Raw genomic sequence first — 8040 nt, 5'->3', positions numbered from 1 at the left:
AGGTGAACCGGATCTTGAACTGCCCACCTTGAAGCCTCGTCACTTGATCGTGTAGCAAATCCTTTGATTGTTAAGTAACGCACGTCAAGTGTAAACGATCGTGTAGCAATGATCACGTGGCTTAGGACTATGCGATGAGCATGAAAGTCCATGCGATCGTGCAACGCGCTTCGAGTAACGCATGCCATGCGATCGTGTAGCTAATACCTATGCGATGAGCATGATAGTCTACACGATTGAGTAGCAAGAGCCGAATATCGTATACCATACGATCGTGTAACTAACGACTATACGATGAGCATGATAGCCTACACAATTGTTTAGAGCACAGGCCTTGCATCGAGTATCAAATACCGTGCGATCATTTACCCTTGATCGTCTACGTGATCATGTAGCAACGCAACACAATCGAGCAAACTCTTTTGCACGATCATATAACATTAGCTATATGATCGTTTAGCAAATACTACATGATCGAGTAAAACAATTCTACACGAACGCATAGCCAAATCTAAACAATCGTCTAGCTTAAGCTACATGATTCGACCACCGTTTTGTCTTCTCCATCGAAATGAATTGCAACTCTTTGCATCTGAAACTTCTTCACGAACGACTAAAAAACTTTAAAGAATACGGACTTGATTCCAAGAAATTATGCCCAAAAACGCAAGGGCCCCTTACAAATTAACTTTTGTAAACTTAAAACGAAAGCATTAAACAGAGACAACTATCCCGTAAATATCTATCAACAACATCCACAAACATTTAACACTTAAACGCATTGTAGAAACTTAAAACCCACCAAACTGTAAACGAAATTCAATACAGCAAATGAAATTTGGAAATCAAAACACAACTTGGCTCTAATACCAATTGAAGAAACTCCGTTTATAGAGAACCTTTAAGCGGAAGTAGATCGTCCAAATCCCATTGTGAATGAACGCATATGTTTACAGTCATACAAGAACAAATTATGCATAAATCTTAAATTACAGTATGCTTTGAAATAAAAACAAAGGATCAAGAGACTATACCTTTGAAAAACTCTTCTTCAAGTAATCCCTCGATCGTACTCGTTCACGAACGCGTCGAACAACCCGAACACTCATCGAACAAGTAGAAAGCAACAACTTGATCCTCGAACTAATAGGACACTATCACTTGGTGACCTTGGTATTCTTGGTGTGATAATCCAGGATTGGTGGACTTTGGCTAATTTTGGTTAGAAGTTTGGTGTGGAGAAGGAAGACGATCGAGTAGACAAACAACACTATTGTGTAAATGAACAAGTCTATCCCATAGACAAGTCTCTCAACCGTGTAGATAATGAGGCTACCGTATAATCTCTCAAGTAATCATGTGGATACTCAATTGTGAATGCTTGTCTCATCTGAAATAATAAAAATCAATTTTCATTTATCCCACTTTTGCCAATAATTACCCACTAAAGGTGGTTATGGAGAAAAATGATTTAATTATCAAATAATTAATAATTATAAATAATTATGATAGCTAGCTTATCATATTATATTTATAACCTATAGTTTTAATATTGTATCATATATAATGTATAAACCATAGGTCTTTTTCTTTATTTTGTGGCATTTAATATAAATCATATTTATATTAAATTTAATAACTATGGATCTTATTTATAGAAAATATATTTGAATCATATTCAAATATTTGTTCCTCTAATCAAACAGTAATGTATCAAATACATTATATCAATTATATCATATATAATCAAATTCCCTCTTATTAATTTGAACATTTCAAATTAACCCAAAAATTGATTCTCAACTTAAATCCATTGAGCTACCAAGGGGAACTTATGGACCTGTAGCTTGAAGCTCCAACGGAACGTGAATAACTGATTAAACTCTTTAATTACATTATCCACTATCCGTTAACTGCCGGCACTCCACTAAAGACCGACAGTTGCACTCTTCGCACTACAGATATATTTCTGTATCCATTGGATATAGCCAATCAACAGTACGATGACCCTTCACAAATCGCTTGTAAGTACAACTGAGCTAAATTACCATTTTGCCCATGTAATTACATCTAACTTCTTAAGTACCACTAATCCCTCTAATAAACAATAGATCATAGTCCCACTATGACTAAACACATCTTGGGCCAAGAGAGGGTGTGACACTACATTGTTCAAGACCCGAAATCAGCTCTTAAGGGGGTAATTTATCTACTTACCCCTGCTTCGAGGAAGGAGTAAATTCCATCTTGTGTAGCTGAGTTCCCAGCTCCTTAATCAGACGAATCCCCAAAATGGTAAGCTTGTTGAGTCGACGATCTAGCCACTCTCACCCATACAAATCAAATGACTGCCCTCATCAGCAGGAATTCACAACTCACTCAGGATTAAGGTCATGTTACCTATGGTCATTCTAATGAAATGAAAGTCTCTATTATGAATGGCGTTATATAACGAGACTAAACATTTCACGGTCGGTCTTATACAAACTCCTTTATATAGAATATCCCCGCTTGCATGTCTAATACATGAATGATCAGGATCATATCATTTGTAGCACTTTACAACAATTATAACACCTACAAAGCGGGTCATATCGTAGTATCACAAGGATAAGGTATCTAGCCTTATCCATATATTACAGACCATTTAGGTTATCACTTAAACACGATCCACTTGTATGTCTCCACATATATGTTTAAGTTACAATGACAACGATGGATCTTAGTTTATTTGTTTGTGGTTAATGCAACTAAAATATCATATATTTCATAGAAATGTGAATAAAATTTCATATATTATAAATCACATAATGTTTGTTCATACAAGTGTTTACAAACTATAGAACCCTACAAGATTTAGGGCATCAACCCCAACAATGTTGATGTTGCCTATAATATATAAAACATAGGTTTGGTTATATTAAAAGCGAATGAAAAGTATACTTCTTAAATTAAGATATAGCATGCACAAAATTGCCTAATAAAATGATCAATATTATAATCAATTAAAACTAATAAGCACTGATTTTTTTTTTTCTAAATTTTGTTGCCTCTAAACTTTTGTAATTTGGCTAAAAAAAAATGTCAGGATCAATGATAACAGAGACTAATTGTGCGAAAGATGTTTTTCACTGTAAAACGAGTACATCTACACTAAAAACATGAAGAAATCTATCATAAAATGTCCAAATCTACCAAAAACATGAAGAAATCTACCGTAAAATGTCCAAACTACCAAAAACATGAAGAAACCTATCATAAAATGTCCAAATCTACCAAAATGAACACCGGCTAATTAGAAGATTCAACCATAAGATGTCCAAATCTACAAAACAAACATGAAGAAATCAAGACAAATCCACACTTAGAAAAGATTAGAGAGATAAGAATGAACCAGAGACTATAGATTAGAGAGATGAGAGGCGGAGACGACAACATGAGAGAGAGACAAAGAGAGGTAGAGACTGAGCATGAGTAGAGATGAAAAGTGTCAGACTGCTGCGTTAGAGAGAAAGAACGTCAGACTGCTGTGCTGGCCGACGTTGAGAGAGGAGGCGTGATCGAGAGCGATGAGAGGAAGAACATCGAATCGCTGTAGTAGCCGACATGAGTCAACTGTTCAAAAGTGGCCGAGTGTAAGGTGTGATCACGTGCGTGAAGGTGGAGTTGAAGCCTGGTGGGAGTGGGAGGTGTGATCAACTGAAAAACCCTAAAGTTAAAATCTAACTAATATATATATTGAAGGAAATCTGACATATGGATTTCCATGAGTAGCGGAAGGATCGTTCCAAATTCCATTCGATATTGAACATACGCAATTACAGTACAAGAAACGGAAACTAACAGGTCATGCAATAACTAGAAATTACAACATGCTTCCAAGATAATCAAGGGATAGAGTATGCGTACCTTTGAAGACTCATTCTTCAAACTCCCTCGATCAATCTCCACTCGTCCAAGAATAGCAACACGGCCCTCGAACGCAACAACCGATACACAACATGAACACAACGATCTCGAACACAATGAATGACCTCCAGAACCTCGAATCAATCGAGTTGATTGAGGACACCACCATGGTTATCTTGGTATCCTCGGTGTGAGAATCCAGGAGTTGTGGGCTCTGTATGGACTTGGTTAGAGGAAAAGGCTGGAGGAACAACAATCGTGCAGACGATGTGTTCAATCGTATAGAAGATGACAACCTATGGTATAGACAATGTCACACGATCGTTTTGCTACAACCAGCTGATGAACTATCGTATAGATAATGTCCACGATCATTTAGTCTCTTTATGAGCTATCGCTTAGTGAAACTATTTCACTTGATAGCATTCTCCATGAGTTATTTCCGAATTGAGTAACACTCTAAAATTAGGAAAATATTTTTCCTTTTATCTCATGGTCATCATAAAACCACCAATAACCTTCCACTCAATTGGTTATCAGAGAAAAAGAGACCAGTATCAAATAATTAATATTATTATAAATAAAAATGATAACCAACTTACCACGTTATATTTATAACCTATAATTTTAATATTTTATCTCATGAAACATATAAACTATAGTTCTTTTTCTATTTTATGGTACTTAATGTAAATCATATTTACATTAATCCTCCACTTGATGTATCTCATACATCACACCAATTATATCATATATAATTGAAATTCCTCTTGTCAATTTGAACATTTCAAATCAACCCTAAGAACTAATTCTCAACTTGAATCTATTGAGCTACCAAGGGGACCTTATGAACTTGTAGCTTGAAGCTCTAACGGTCTGTGAATAACTGACTAAACTCATTAGTCACAGGATCCACCATCTGTTAACTGCCAGGTGTAACGGTCATGCTTGTCCAGGGCCTGTTGCCCATGGCCGCATGCCCAATCCAACCCCCTTCTAGCTTACTTTCATATCCTGTATTGTATTAGTTTAGTTAGCTTGCTTTCTTTACATTTTCATTGTAAGTGACCACTCGCCTTTTTGCATATGCAAGGGCGCCAGTTGGCTTTTTGTTCAGAATGCACTACATGGGGATAAGACTAACCATCACTTCCTCATACCCGGAGTAGTACTCTATAAAGCCGTTGTTGTTGCTTATTGCTTTCTAGTCTACTACAATCTTTCTTTCTTTATACACACTCTCAAATCTTCTTACGAAAACCTTTTCTCTAAACCCGTTTTCTAAAACCATTTTCCCTAAAACGGGGTTGGAGGTTGCAAGAGGCACTCGGTGTGCCATCGGCAGTCCGTATTCGAGTTGGCTGGCTTGTTCGCGAGCGGGAACAAGTGCCGCACAATCGCTAAGAGAAGCTTCCGAAAGAGCGATTGTGACAGTTGGTATCAGAGCCAAATTGGCTTATAGAGGGAAGATCAGTGATCATGTCGGCGACGAAGAACCTGAACAAGTCCCATGTGGACAGATTGGTAGAGATGGAAGAACAAATGCTCTACCTGAGAGAGGTCCCAGATAATGTTCGTTTCCTTGAGACTCGGCTACAAGAAGTTGCCGAGAAAGCCGATGGAATTGATGCGGTGGTAGGCCGCCTAGACGGATTACCCGTCAGAGAATTGATGATGAGGGTAGAGACCCTCGAGACTAAAACAGTACGGTCCGGCAGCTTTGAACGAGGCGATAGCTCCTCGGGCTCTGTTGCCCACATAGAGGAGCGTGTCGAAGAGCTGGACAGCTCCCAAAAAGCAATACTTCAGATGGTAACCGATTTATCTGAAGACTTTCGATCGGCCCTGGATGTCGTCAGAGCCGAGATAGCGGATGTGAGTGCTAGGGTGAATCTCACCATCCGAGCGGTAGGGAACCAAGCCCCACCTGGGGGAGCAATGGCAGTGAGCCGAATAAAAATCCCAGAACCGAAACCCTTCTGTGGGGTGCGAGAAGCGAAAGCCCTGGAAAATTTTATCTTCGACCTTGAGCAATACTTCAAGGCGACGAACACAGTGACTGAAGAGTCGAAAGTCACAATAGCAACGATGCATCTAGTTGAAGATGCGAAACTGTGGTGGAGATCACGGTTTACAGACATACAGGAAGGACGCTGCACTATTGATACTTGGGATAGATTGAAACAAGAACTTCGTTCGCAGTTCTTCCCTGAAAATATCGAGATCTTGGCTCGACGAAAACTCCGAGAGCTAAAGCAAACAGGTAACATCAGGGACTATGTAAAACAGTTTGCAGGACTCATGTTGGACATACGAGATATGTCTGAAAAGGACAAGGTCTTTTGCTTTGTGGAAGGGCTGAAACCGTGGGCGAAATCAAAACTATATGGAACAGAGAGTACAGGATCTCCCCTCTGCCTACGCGGCAGCTGAACGGCTATACGACCTTAGCACTGACTCACAAGATGTGAGGAAACAATCAACTTCCTCCAATGGGGGAAACAGAAATAGTCGTTCCAGTCCTCCCAGACCTGGGGGAGGAGACAAGAACACAGGGGGGGACCGTAAATCGTCCCAATCGAGATCAGGAAACAATTGGCGGGGGCCACCACAACAGCATAACAATTACAATCGGCCCCTGTCTTGTTTCATATGTAGAGGGCCACACAGGGCGGGCGAATGTCCAAATCGAACTGCGTTCAATGCTTTTCAAGCCACATTAGCCTCTACCTCCGAAGACAAGGCTGAACTGGAGGAGACGACAACCGAGCCAGCGGCTGAAATTGAGAATCCCAGGATGGGGGCATTGAAATTCCTATCTGCACTCCAGAAGAATATGGGAAAGGCGACGGAGCCACTAGAGAAAGGTCTCATGTATGTAGACACTTGGGTCAACCAAAGATCGGCCAAAACCACTATGGTTGACTCTGGGGCTTCCCATAACTTCATGGCTGAAACGGAAGCTCGCCGCCTGAACTTGAATTGGGAAAGAGATGCAGGGAAGATGAAAGCTGTGAATTCCGCGGCCCTACCAATTACGGGGATAGCGAAGAGAACTCCGGTGAAGTTAGAAGACTGGAAGGGCTTCGTTGACTTCGTAATTGTCAAGATGGATGATTTCGACATGGTACTGGGGATGGAATTTCTGCTTGAACATAAAGTCATACCAATGCCCCTCGCCAAATGCTTGGTCATTACCGGATCTTCACCGACCGTAGTCCAAGCCAGTATCAAGCAGCCAAATGGGGTGAGAATGATCTCAACCCTCCAATTGAAGAGGGGCCTGGCCCACGACGAACCCACGTTCATGGCCATCCCGATAGAGTCAGTTGAGTCCACTGAAGAGGAGATCCCCCAAGACGTTCTATTTGTCTTGGAAGAGTATCGGGACGTCATGCCGAAAAGCTTGCCCAAGTCCTTACCCCCACGAAGGGGGATTGACCATGAGATTGAGTTGTTGCCAGGGGCAAAGCCGCCTGCCAAGAATGCATATCGGATGGCCCCGCCAGAATTGGCTGAGCTTCGGAAACAGTTAGACGAGTTGTTAGAGGCAGGATTTATTAGACCGGCGAAGGCTCCTTATGGAGCCCCAGTACTGTTTCAGAAGAAGAAGGATGGGAGCCTCCGGTTATGCATCGACTATCGGGCCTTGAATAAGCTCACAGTCCGCAACAAATATCCCCTTCCTATCATCACTGACTTATTTGATCAGCTTCACGGTGCTAAGTATTTCTCGAAGCTGGACCTACGGTCTGGATATTATCAGGTTCGAATTGCTGAAGGAGACGAACCTAAGACGACCTGTGTCACGAGATACGGAGCCTTCGAATTCCTCGTGATGCCCTTTGGCCTCACCAATGCTCCAGCAACGTTCTGTACCCTAATGAACCAAGTGTTTCACGAATACCTCGACAAATTCGTCGTAGTGTATCTTGATGACATTGTGGTCTATAGTGCCTCGCTGGAGGACCATCGACATCACCTCCAACTAGTCTTTGAAAAGCTGAGGAGAAATCAGTTGTATGTAAAGAGAGAGAAGTGCTCATTTGCCCAAGAGCGCATAAATTTCCTCGGCCACATGATTGAGTGTGGTCGGATTGGTATGGAAGAGGGCAAGGTGGCTGCAATTAG

This window comes from Benincasa hispida, chromosome 9 (assembly GCF_027475165.1).
Source record: "Benincasa hispida cultivar pf3 chromosome 9, pf3_genome.v1.1, whole genome shotgun sequence".
NCBI lineage: Eukaryota > Viridiplantae > Streptophyta > Magnoliopsida > Cucurbitales > Cucurbitaceae > Benincasa > Benincasa hispida.
This window is presented reverse-complemented; position numbering follows the sequence as displayed.